The sequence below is a fragment of the Ochlerotatus camptorhynchus genome, unplaced genomic scaffold (assembly GCF_037179485.1).
Source record: "Ochlerotatus camptorhynchus isolate MF236.1 unplaced genomic scaffold, CSIRO-AGI_Acam_v1.1 ptg000328l, whole genome shotgun sequence".
Taxonomy (NCBI): domain Eukaryota; kingdom Metazoa; phylum Arthropoda; class Insecta; order Diptera; family Culicidae; genus Ochlerotatus; species Ochlerotatus camptorhynchus.
The window spans coordinates 2,253,238-2,267,077 of NW_027040816.1; the positions used below are offsets into that span (position 1 = coordinate 2,253,238).

The 13,840-nt window shown below is 36.4% G+C and overlaps 1 protein-coding gene across 3 annotated transcripts in view; it reads right to left on the reverse strand.

Moving 5' to 3' along the window:
- Rab32 (RAS oncogene family member Rab32) overlaps positions 1 to 13,840 on the reverse strand; it is a 61,270-nt gene that overhangs the window by 18,908 nt on the left and 28,522 nt on the right. The window lies entirely within an intron of this gene.

The window sequence follows — 13,840 nt, forward strand, 5'->3', positions numbered from 1 at the left end:
CTGGGGAGGATCAATCTCCTGCACACCTGCTACTACTAGATGCGACCCTGATTTGTCTGATATGGAGATATTATGTCTTAAATTTCAGACACATCAATTGAACTACACTCAAGTTTTGTTTTGCACATTCAAGAATTCTTCTTTGAGGACTATACTGGGTTGCAAATAAAATAAAAAAGTGTGACGAAATAGTGTCAGGTTTTATTCGCTTATAACTTTATCGATTATTGATGATTTTCAATTCCTTTCACACCATTTCATTGAAATTTGATGTAAGATTTGTTTGGTGTAAAGATTATAGTAATGTGTTTTTAGTAAGCTATTCAAAATTGTTTAAAGTTTTTGGCCGTCATCAACCAATCAATTGCTTGCTTGTTATGACTCTCGAGAGAACAGGGAGAGACGAGCCGATTTGGAGTTTATAAAAGCGCTTACCTGTAAGCAATGATGCCTGATATACAGATTTATGTGTAATCGTGCAGATTTTTTTCAATATTTTGATCTGTCTGTACAGATTACAGATTTTTTTTAAATGCAGATTATTCAGATATTTCAAATAAGCGGAATAACTCTGGATTATATTGATTCATTCAGATAAATGCTAGTTTCCTCCATTTGAGCAGGTAAAGGGTGGAACGGTCAAAAATTGTTCAATCATGATTAAGGGGGTAAGTCCACTCTGGCGGCATGAAAAATAGGTCATTTTCACGAATGTTTTTTTGAGGGTAAATAACGATCAATTCAAAAAAAGGAATGCATGGTTTTGTCAATTGAAATGTTCTCTTTAATTGAGATTTTTTTTTTGGTGCGATTGGATGTCTCCTGTAGCCGCTGCACCAGGTTCCCCAGGAGACCTCCCGTCTGAGTCGTCGCGGGGCGGGACGTCTGGCGGTCACACCACTGCAGCTGGAACAACGAATTTGTTTGTGGTTATTCTCTGATAGATGAACCAGTCTTGTATGTAGCCGTTTTTGATTTGGTTGAAAAATAAAAATTTGGCAGCGTTTTGAAAAAAAAACAGTCCATTTTTGTACCCTTAAATTGGAGATAAAAGCTTGCACCAAAAATCCATTTTTGATTCTTTTGAAAATCGGCTACGTACAAGACTAGAAAAAAAGGTACTTAGCTCGAAAATTCAATCGCCGTTTAAATCGAATGAGCCGTTCCTAAAATACAGCGTCCGCCAATTTTGAAAACATCGTTTAGAGATAATCGCGGCAGCAGTTGGAACTACTAAGACACGCCGTTTCGCCGGTAACGGGCGGGTACTCCGAGCGCTCACCTGAGCACGCTTGGAGCGTCTGGACACGAGTCCACTAATCGGCCTATAACTGGAACGATGTCACTTGCGGACTTGCGGTCAAGTCTATGTCAAAGTAGACATTCCAAAGTATCTGTTCAGCAAAAAAAAAGATTTTTTGAAATTTCCAGAGTGGACTACCCCCTTAAGTGCACACTGAGTATGTTATTGTATAAATGATCAAACTTTATTTCTTTTTGAAGTACATTGACGAAATACTGAAAAAATATTTGCTTAGGCTTTCGATTTAACAAATGCAAACTGTTGAGCTTTACGTTTCACACCTTCCATCAAATTTTGTACCGCTGCACAGTGGTGCGAAAGGCCAAATCCATGAACGTTTTTCATAAGCACCTTTCACAGTGGTTTTTTAAATAGGGAGTCTACAGAATAGTTCTTGTAAATGACAAGACCCATTGAATTAAGTAAAGTTTTAGTTCAAAACTTCACCACAGGTGGCGCTGCAACATCTAACTTTTGAATTTGGCCAGATAGAGATATACACCCATATTCTTGTTTTCGTTCGAAAAACTTTTTTTTGTATGGAAAATACGGCTCGAACGAAAACAAGAATAGGGGTGATAGTCTTGAGCAAAATTGTACGTTGCTTCATAACTAAAACTTTGTAGAAGACGCTATGTCTCTATCTGCTTGCGATTTTGAGTTATGAAGCGTTTTTTTTTATAAAAGGACCTCAAACATAAGTTTTTTGAAAATATTTCCGAAATTATTTGTTTTTGGTGACTATAATGCTCTGCAAATTATTTAGAATCAATAAAATACACAACTGTACTCAAGACAACCAGGTTTTTGAGGCTAAACAAAAAAAAAGTTATAGGAAATATCAGTTCAAAAATAGGCAAATTTCAAGGATCCACAAACTTCAAAGAGACAAAAAAGGGCAGACGGCTCCTAAATATGATGAAACTTTAATGAAAATACCATCATTTAATCTAGTAGTCATCTGTAACCCGTTGTATCCACAGACCCAAGATAACATTATATAAATTTTATGCCATTGATAACACTAGTTTACAAATAAAAGTAAACAAAATGAACTTCATTCTTTGACCAATGATTCTTATGTAAAATCGTGCGCTGAATCCAAAAATGTAGTCCGAAAAAATCTCAGTAGTATAGTTTTCGAGATACAGATAAAAAATTAAGTTTCATTGCTTATATTTGTATTTCAGTAAACATATGTTTTCGATCTCGTAAAGAATTTCAACGGTTAATTATTTTAATATCATTTTAAAGCCCTGTTCAATTGGAATCACTACTTTCGTTTGACTCCAAATCAATGTTTTTCAACTGATGAGTTGATTGTAGATCCAGCATATTTCTAGCGTCTTCAACCAATTCCACCTCTCGCTTATCTCTAACACCTCTTAAACTAGAAATGAATGGATCCGACGATTCTAGGAGCCAATGGATCAAATCTACATTCACTGTCGTCCTAGATAATTTAAAATATTTTTATATTAGTTGATTAAACGCAATATCAATAGAAAATATCCATCTCTTTATGTGTGCAGCCTCCAGAGTCAACTTCCTTGGCACATTTGTTCCACATTTTGGTCATCTGAATCGCGTCCCAAGCCGTTTTTCCACTTTTCTTAAGCTTCCGCTTCATTATTGCCCAAAATCTCTCGATGGGCCGGAACTGCGGCCAGTTGGGTGGATTTATGTTTTTATCGATGAAATCTACGTTATTATTGCGGTACCACTGGATGACTTCCCGGCTGTAGTGGCAACTCGCCAAATCTGGCCAAAACTTCACGGGACCTTTATGGGCTTTAATGAAAGGTAGTACGCGGTTTTGAGGCATTCTTCCTTGTACAGCTTCGAGTCCATCGTCTTATTCATCACGAACACTTTGGTCTTTGCTCTGCAGCTGCATCTCCCTTGCCAAATCATCAGTTTTTTTGGCAAATTTGTCCATAAATGCAAACTTAAACTTCGCAGGAACATCTCCTCGTGCCGTCGCCATGTAGAATTTTTGGCCAGGAAGCTGTCCGAAATCCATTTTGACGTAGGTTTCATCGTGGCACTTCGTCAAAACCTGCTGGTAAAATTTCCGAGCTCGAGTTTTGGTGACGAAACTTTGCTTCAACGTTCTGTTTGGTTGCTTGCTGGCTCGATAAGAACGATATCCTGCTTGCAAACGAATTCTTCGAATGGTACTGCAAGCAGCAGCGTATTTTTGTGCGATTTCATTATCTGATAGTCCAGGGTTTGCTCTGACGGTTCTCAACACCTTCTGGTTCAGCTTGCGGTCATATGTTCCACTACGACGCTTACCTTGAGGCACTCGATCCACGATCTTTCGCTCCCTGAAACGTTTGAACACATCATACACGGTTGATTTGGCGATTTTCAACGTTTTTGCGATTTTTATTGCAGACCACGTTGGATTATCAACATGGGTGTGCAGAATTTTTTCTCTCCTCTCGGCTTCCATCTGGAATAATTTTTGACTCACTGCACGAAACACCGTGAAATTTATACCACAGAAAGTGGGCGCCTAGGTAAACAAACCGCTGTAAAATAATTCTTGCAGCGGTCACTTTCCGTGCCGCTGCAACACAATAAGTGATTCCGGATTCTAACTGGACAGAACTTTACCAGGGGTACAATTCCACAAATTTCTCAGCAGTTACTAGGCAGTAAAGTCTGTTCCAGTTAGTATTTAGCCGCTTCTTTTTAATTACTGGAGCACCTCTAGTTGTCGTAGCAAGAAATTATTGACAGTGTTTTGATCCGGAAGGATTGTTTATTTAGTAATGAAAATTTTATCAGGATTCATATACTTGTTCAATCGTTATTGAAGAAATGTGGCAAAACAATCAAAACACCATCTGATTTGGAGTAGTGGTGGAAAAGGATGGTAGATGAGGTTGACAGTACTACTGTGCAAGACATGATGAGAGAAGCTGACGAATATTTTTTGTTGTATGTTTCCCTTAAAGCTAAATAAAAAACCTACAAAATGATATCTTTAGCGTTTTTGTACTTTATTTCCCCTTGGAGAAATGACCTGTTTTGTGCAGCCAAATTCTAAATAGAACAGACTTTAGCAGTCAAATTTTTCAGTATTTATTTCCATGCCAGATGCCAGAGTTTGAAGGATTGCAGCACATCGTTGAACTAGCTCTAGATCAAGCCCGATGATATCAGCTGATTTTTCTGGATTTTGAAAAAAAAACTTACGAGCGGAATTCCCATTATTCGACGTACCTGCACCTCCTGATCCACATGCTGATCGATCATTAGATCCATTTCTGTCTTAAAACTGTGCTGAATGTGTTTCTTGTGAGCTTTCACTTTGTCCACGTCCTGTCCACGGGCTTGCCATTTCCTCATGGGTAATTTACAAAAAAAAAAACCCAAATAATCTAATCCAGGTGTGCAAGGTTGATAGTCCACATTGAAAAGTTCGGACGTCGATGGTTTTACCATAGAGGTAGCTCTAAGACTAGTAGGTCCCGAAGAAACGTGCTCAACGTTTTGGCTCAGCTCTGGTACTATCTTCCGTCCCAAGCTAATCGATGCACCCCTTGAAACATAGTAAAATCCACGAACCCCTGATTTTATCTGTCAAACTTTCAAAGCAAATCAAAACAAACATTGTGTAGTACTAGAATTTCGACTAGAATTGGGTACGTTAATCGATTAGGCCGTTCGCAATGCTGAGTTTCAAAATTGTTTTAAACTACTCGTCAATTCTATAATTTGAAACTGTCAAAAATAAAACTGCAACACGATCAGCGCAACGCACAGTTCTAAAAGATGTTTGTAATCATCAAGTTCCATAAACTTTACTGTTCTCTATGAAATTCTCCGGTTTTATTTGTGAAGCTCTCGAAACATCTCTAACACATCCAAATAAATTTGAAACAGAGTTCCAATCGTGTTTCAAACTCGCTCAGAAATAAAACAGAATAGTCGAGCAGTTGCAAACCTGGTGCAAAATAGTGCTCGAATAATGAAACTGCAACTCAGCATTGCGAGCAGGGCTCTACAATTTCGAAGCTCTAAAATGAGCTCGTGTTTTGTTTCTCTCATACATACGTGTTCGACGCTTCATTTCTATAACGCCTAGCTAGACTATCAGCAAGAAACGAAAATAAAAAAGAAGGACGCTTGGAAGGAAAGGCTGGCTGTGGAACTTCTCGTCGTTGCTTTGCTCATCGCTTTCAATGTAAATAACGTCGATTTTCTAGTTAAACGAACTTCATTATGGCTTTCAATCCCCTTTCACGAACACTCTATCGCCGCTCTTTCAATTTGTTTAAAATGCGTTATGTCCCGTTTTCGATCATTTTTTTTAGATAAATATATGGATGGAAGATAAATTAGAAATATGACGTGTAATCTTCAAGTGTTTTGACGTGAGAAATGCTTTAAATGTGTTATTTCATTTTCCGTCATATACGTCATGAAACCTCTGTTGATGTGTTTCATGAAAGAGAAAACTATCAAAGTCGAGCGCTCTTTCGCTCATCCATTTCGACGAAGCTTGAAAGGAAGACCAATGGAGCGACGGGAGAAAGAGAGACAAGCGATTGAACATTTGTTTGTGCACGCCGACTGAGGTTCTAGAATGCTGCGAAGCTGTTCGACTTTAACAGAAAAAGAAAGCCAGCAGTCTCTTCGTCGCATCGATTTGGTCGATTGAAGCTGATATTGTGACGCCCTGATTGCGAGAGGTGCGTTTCTGTTCTAGTTTCAAATTGAAACAGTCCTTATAAAATACAACAGCATTGCGAACGGCCTTAGCTTGGAGCCAATAGGTTAGTCAAGTAGTGAGCCAATTTTAAATCGATAGTTTCGTATTAATTGTTGGTTTTACTCTCAACGCGTTTAATGTCGTTCATATCCTTTGGCGTAGATGTAACAGGTCTGCGAAGATTTTGTTATCACATTAATGACTTTTCCATCAACCATCGTCAGATGCATTATATAATGTATCTTTATCGTTCTTCAGTTGGTTCAAGCCCAGAAATGTGTTCGTCAATGTATTTTTGTGCATCAATTGTCAACTCAGTAGTTTCGGCTGAATATTTTATCCTGATTGGCGTGCAGTATCTAGTAGATGATAGACGCTTATACCCCGTACAGACTATGGCTTATATCATATAATATAAGCTGTCTTGCAATGAGCACTCATACATCTAGTTTTCACTGGAAATCCTATGCATGAGTGCTCATTGCAAGACAGCCTATATAATATGATATAATCCATAGTCTGTACGGGATATTACCAACAATATACTAACTAACGATTTTAAATTGGCTCACTACTTGACTAGCCTATTAATCCCAAGCAAACGATTAACGTACCCCATTCAAGTCGAAATGCTTGTTTTGATTCGCTATGAAAGTTTGACAGATAAAATGAGGGGTCAGTGGATTTTCCTATGTTTTGAGGGGTGAATCGATTAGCTTGGACCGAAGAGAGCACCAGAGCTGAGCCAAAAAGTTGAGCACGTTTCTTTGGGACCTTCTAGTCTTAGAGTTACCTCTATGATATTACTCTGGAAAAGCAGTTTTCCATTTGCCACTGCTTTTATTGGTACTAACGATGTAACGAACGTACTTTTGTCGGAAATAGGACCATCATCTCATTCAATCTTTATCTTGTGTTCGCTTAACCCTGTAGTCCCATTGAATCCCCATTTTGCAGTCAGTACTACATTATCAAGTTTCCTTTTATTTTAACGTCGGTCTCTGTTCCGCAATCTAGTGCCAATCACCGACGGACATCGATTGCCATCCATTGACGGCAACCGAATGTGCAGGAAGGCAGCTTCCACACCTGCGTAGGATATCGCACCCATTCACAACACACATGGGCCGGGACCAACGGCTTTACTTCCCTTCCGAAGGAAGACGTGACCAGAGATTTATATGCCTCAGAAAAATCCCACCGACCTCGGCTGGGGATTGAACCCAGACCCATTGGGGTGTTAGAAAGCAGTCACGCTTACCACTACACCACCGGCGCCGGCATTATCAAGTTTGTCATCTGTGAAAGTATGAATAATCTCAATATTTGCTGCTATTATTCTACGACTTGTGTGTCTCAAAAGAGCCCCAAGTTTTACTTCAGCTGAAGTTTCTAAGATCAGTAAGGATTCTTTTTCCGGGGAACAACTTCTCTTTGCATCCAACACTTTGTGGTATGAAGGATAAAGATCCAATAGCATGGCAAGTGCTTCATTATGTATCGCTCAACACGAGAAAAGGGCCTGCCATTGAAGATCGATTCTCTTCATCGGCTTTCTCTTTGGTTTTCCAGGGCAAAATAAACGAATTTCTCGCTAAACTCGCAGCACAGTTCGACAGAAGAAGATGTTGCTTGCGCCTGAATCAACACACTGAATGGGAAATTCATTTGCAGCCGGATTATTCACGAAAGAGAAAATCGATCAACAATGATAGGCCCTTTTCTCGTGTTGCGCGAGATTTGTAAAGGGAACAAGAGATTTTGAAACTGAACGTTGAAATGACAACACTTGCGTTGCTCTTTGTGGACTCCTTTGTGTAATATCTTACACAATAGTCGCGGAATCATGTTTTCCCTTCTGTCTTAGCTTAATTTGAGTAGCATATGCTAACTCAGCCGTTGGATATTTCCCGCGTAACACGAGAAAAGGGCCTATCATTGTTGATCGATTTTCTTCATCGATTTTCTCTTCCGCGAATAATCCGACTGCAAATGAATTTCGAATTTTGATCGAAGCAGAAATAAGAACAGCTGATGAAAATCCTATGTATTCAAAATCCTATACTTACCCCCAAAGCTTAAAGCCAAAAGTCTATAAACAGATATCAAAATTATTAGAAGATGGAATTATAAGACCATCAACTTATAATTAATAAATATGGATCGTTCCTAAGAAAATAGACGCATCCAAAGAAAAAAAGTATCGCATGGTAATTTATTTCAGAAAACTTAATATCATAACCATCAGTGATAAATACCCAATTCCCGATACATCAACAGTCATCGCAAATTTAGGAAAAAACAAATATTATACTACTATTGATTTAGCTTCAGGTTTTTATCAAATCCCTATGTCAGAAAAATACATGGAGAAGACCGCTTTTTCAATCAATAATGGTAAGTACGAGTTCGCCAAGCATTTTTCAACGAGTTATGGACGATGTCTTTAAAGAGCATATTGGAAAGATTTTCCATGTGTACATTGATGATATTATCATTTTTGGAAAAACATTTGAAGAACATCTTCTTCTTCTTCTTCTTCTTCTTCTTCTTCGAGCTTATTTCAAGCTTATTGCATATCGCATATTAGCTTATTGCGTGCTCTCAACTTAGTGTTCTAGATGCACTTCCACAGTTACTAATTGAGAGCTTTCGATGCCTGTACCATTTTTGCATTGGTATAATTGTGTGGCAAGTCGAATCATACTTCTATGCCCAGGGAAGTCGAGAAATTTTCCAACCCGAAAAATTCCTAGACCGGACCGGGAATTGAACCCAGCCACCTCCAGCATGGTCTTGCTTTGTAGCTGCGCCTTTACCGACTGAGCTAAGGGAGGCCCCAAGAACATATGGGAAATATAAAAATTGTATTCAGAACATTAAAAGAGGCTAATTTTCGAGAGTTTTTAAAAACAGAAGTAGTGTGTTTTGGATTCATTGTTTCAGAAAATGGTTTAATGTCAAATCCAAAAAAAAGTAGAATCTATCAAAAATTACCCACAACCCGGTTATCTTAAAGCACTTAGCATGTTTTTGGGATTATCAGGTTATTATCGAAGATTTATTAAAGACTATACTAAACTTGCAAAACCTTTGACAATCATTCTTAGATGACGGACATAGAAAAATTTCCAAAAACGAATCAAAAAAACTTCCAATTAAATTCAATGAAGAAGCAATCAATGCCTTTAACACTTAAAAAAATATTTTAAATTCACATTATATCCTCATATTTCCCGATTTTAGTAAGCCATTTATAATCACAACTGACACTTCTAATGTAGCCCTTGGAGCAGTTTTATCACAAAAAAAAACAAAAGATGGTGATAAACCCATTTCATTGGTGAAAAAACCGATTTGTACCTTCCTTAAAAGTTGTCCTAGTTCGCTATTCTAATATCTATATACAATCTTCACACTGCCGTACTCTAACGGAACTATCAACTCTATGCTTTCATCTACTCCATCTATCGTATAAAAATTACCACTACAGTCTGTTATTTGAAATTAGCATCTTCAACTATGTAAATCGTTGACTTCACGTAGAAGTAATACTAAAAACATATAGTCAAAGTTCAATTCAAAATTAAAGCGGTGGAAGGCATACATCGAGGAACATGATCATGAAATCTTTCATAAGAAAGGTTTGTCTAATACTGTTGCAGATGCCTTATCACGAATCAAAATTAATAAAAATACGATACACACGATTGAGGTCCCTACACAAATAAACTCTTCAACACCCACACTCCACTCTTCAGACAGCGATGATCTATCATATATTCGATCAACAAAATCAGCGTTCAATGTTTTCAAAAACCAACTCATATTTAAAATTGATTCTAGATCTTCTTATACTTTTTCAACTATCTTTGAAAGTTATAAAAGACATGTATTCACTGAACCTTATTATTCAAAACAATTTTTGGAACAAAAAATAACAGAAATCTTATTACCAAACGTTTTAAATGGTATTTTAACAATAGAACCTGTCATGGCATTAATTCAAGAAATATATAAAGATACATAAGATACAAACAGAATAAAAGCTTGATTTTCTCAAAAAATTGTTGAAGATATTACTAATGACAATGATCAAATTAAAAAAACACAAGAAATACATTCATTTGCACATCGAAATATTAAGTTAATTAGAGTATGTTATTTTCCCAAAATGCATAAGAAAACAAAACAGTTCATAAATACATGTAAAATTTGTAAAATTGAAAAGTACGATTGAAAACCACAAAAAGAATAATCTGTAAAACACCAACTCCAAAATATCCAGGATAAATTATACATAGATATTGATATGTTCGCATGCAACCAAAACAATATATTCATTTCTTCTATTAATAAAATCAAGGTCTATTCTATATCTTCAACAACCACTAATGGATTTATTATACGATTGGAATATACCGGCTATGGTTGTTATGGATAATGAACGAACTTTCACTTCTGAAATTATTGAATAACAAATAAGAAATTTAAGCAAACATATTTTTAAAACACCAGTTAATTATTCAGAAACTAACGGACGAATTGAACGTATCCTGATGAATGTGGGCGTCTGAACATCTTGAACGTGTTCATTCTACTATTAGAGAAATAATAAGATGTACAAGAAGTCATATCTAATATCTCAGTTATTGAAGTAGTACAGTTAACAGTACATAAATACAACAATTCCATTCATTCTTTTAAAAATGACACGCCAAAAAATTTGGATACAGGGACCAACGTGGAAAATTTAAATGTGACAGACTTTGCAAGACAAAGGCATCAAAATTTGGATAGAGTAATAAAAAAAATCGAAAATAAAAATAGAAAAATAGTAGATCCAAATTATATAGATTTTCCAATTAACAGTTATGCGTATGAAAAGTTAATACAATTTCGAAAAGAGAACTTCGTTTAAAAAAATCAAAGTAACTGAGAATCATTCAACTTTTATTATAGATGACAATGATGATAATATTTAAAAATAATTAGTTCTTGGTTGTTTTTTATTTATCCTATATTGCAGATTTTTACTAAAAGCAGTTAGTGCGATGCTACAAATACATGATCTTAATAGAAATCCACTTGCTATAGGTTCATTAGGCGATGCTAAAGTCAAATTAGGGTACATCAAAATTATGCAGCCTGTTGAATTTGATCAATTGAAAAATATTAAAGATATTTTTAATAATTTAGTAAATTTAAAGGCTTATAATAGCCAGTTGAATAGATTACTGCAGAATAAAAAAGTTTTATTAAAGCAAACTTTTTCAAAACTTATTCCAGTACCAAAGCACAGGAAACCCTGGGAAAGTATTGGAACTCTCTTCAAATGGATAGCAGGAACTCCGGATGCTGAGGATCTTCGCATCATCAACTCCACAATGAACATAGTCATAGCTGAAAACAATAATCAGATCTTCATTAATAACGCAATCAACGGAAGAATTTTACAAATCAGCCGTCTCACCAATGAACTTATAGATTTGGATCATAAATCTCAAAAGTAACATGATAAAGAGATCAACCTTTTGACGATTATTTCAATATTGATGCTATTCAACAACAAATAGAAAATTTAGAGGACGCTATATTATTAGCAAAACATGGAATAATGAGCAGTCGTATGCTATCCATTAAGGATTATCTACGTACCAAAGGATTTCTGGAAAGTCACCAAATACAAGTGACATCATATGAAGAATAGCTATGAACTCTACGCATATAGTTTTTATTGTGAAAATACCGCTGTTGTCGTTGGAAACATATGAATATGAATTCATAGATTCATTAATACAAAATCAAAAAAGAGTTTCGACTGGATTAAATCTCATAATTAAAAATGGAACACATAGCTTTTAAACAAAAGAAAAATGTTTAGAAGACAATGATGTATTAATTTCCAATTTAGAAAATCTAAAGCCAAGCAGTGCGTGCATCAACAATTTAATTAAAATTCAACACGCAAATTGTACTTATGAAAAGTCGTACACGGATGGAGTTATCAAACGTCTCAAGGATAGTTTGATACTACTTAACAATGTTAATATTACATTACAATCGAATTGCAGCAACAATATAGAGGGACCATTTATAATAGAGTTTGAACAGTGTGAACTATTTTTAGATGATCACCATTTTTCAAACTTTTTAAAGGAAATAAGCAGTAAATCATATCGACCAACTACTGGATTGATGGCGTACGAGAGGGTCGTCATTGATAAAACCCCTGGAATATCTTGGAAATTTAACAATAAAACATAGAAAAATGATACCTGGAAAATAAATCCTTAAAATGGAAACTAACAATATTTGGAACTATCAGCATCAGTACAGTATTTATTGTTGCATCAATAGTCTTGGCCTATATCATTTTACTAAAGAGGATCAACAAAACTAAAATTGAGATTAACCTATCTAAAAAACCGTCAGGCCAAGAGGACATCGAACTTGAAGGAAATTTAACAAAATCAACATACTTGGATATATCAGATGAAAAATTCAAGGAATTAGTCAACTATTTTAATATGCCTTCTTCAGATTGACCAATATGACGTTGAGGACAAAGCCACTTAAAGGGGAAGGAGTTATCACCAGTCGTCTCAACCATCCAGTTCCAGCACTATCAACATCTCCCGATTCCAGCAATGGCAACATATCGCAACGATTGCAAGTGTTATGTTTATTATTATTTGGACTGTGAATTCCTTTCAATATGTAGACGTAAATATTATGGGTTCATGGTAGGTGATAGAGATAAATAAATTAGTTCTAGTTGGACCATCTATCAAGTAGGTTGTTTTAATCCGAACTTCTTTTTAAAAACGCTTACTTAGCCCAAGTTTGCGTAACTCCTATGTCAGTAAGTATAGGCCGATGGTAAGAGAAATAGGTGATGAATACTTTACATCTAAGATCTGGAATATCTAGCGCAAAGGCCGTGAGTGTTCGGAACACACGTGTTTGCACTTAGTTCTTTAAATTATTCGAAAATCTATTATCTTAACTCCTGCTGTATTTGAAATGGCGGCTCTCAAGAGGACCGTTTGTTGTTTTTTCCTGGTGCCCATCGAAAGGGTTGTTGGATTTGGAGGGTCCGGAACGAATAGATACTAACCACTGTTGCCTTTTGGCGCTCCTTTTATTTTGGCGCTATTTGTTGATATTGCTGTTGTATTTGCTTCAGTGGATGGAGAACTAACATGAAATGCATAAACGTGCTACCAATTGACGTATGCGGGAAGGTTTAGAGCTGGATGATTTACACAAGTTTATTCTCTCACGAAAACTCAATGACCTAAAGCTGATAGTGATTTTCCGTACACTGCTATTGGCTGATGATTCTTTTTTGCTGTTATTTCTCTCCATGGTTCAGAAATATTTCAATTTTCTGAACCTGTTTTACTCACCATCTAGAGATCTTAAAAGAAATTCTATAGCGTAGAAATATAGTGACCCTGAAAAAAGCCTTTTGGGGTACAAGAAATTTACATGCTGGTACTTGTAATAGTGCTTACACCATTGCACAGCGGTTTAAAATTCTGCAGGTGATCAATGTTGTAGTCAGCCTAACGAAACGACTGCATTGCAATGTCCGAAAGATGGTGAAGCTACTCAGAGAGCCTCCGATGTCCTTCAGGGTCCTACAAAATTTCTCCGTTGCAAAAAAAAAACTGCCATTTTGGATCGAAGCGAACAAACTGGTATACTTGGGTATCTCCAGAGACAGAGTGCTCAGTTGACTTTCCTGGCAGCAGCATTACGCAGGTGATCATTGTAGTCAAACTCAGCGGTGTAACGTTCGAAGG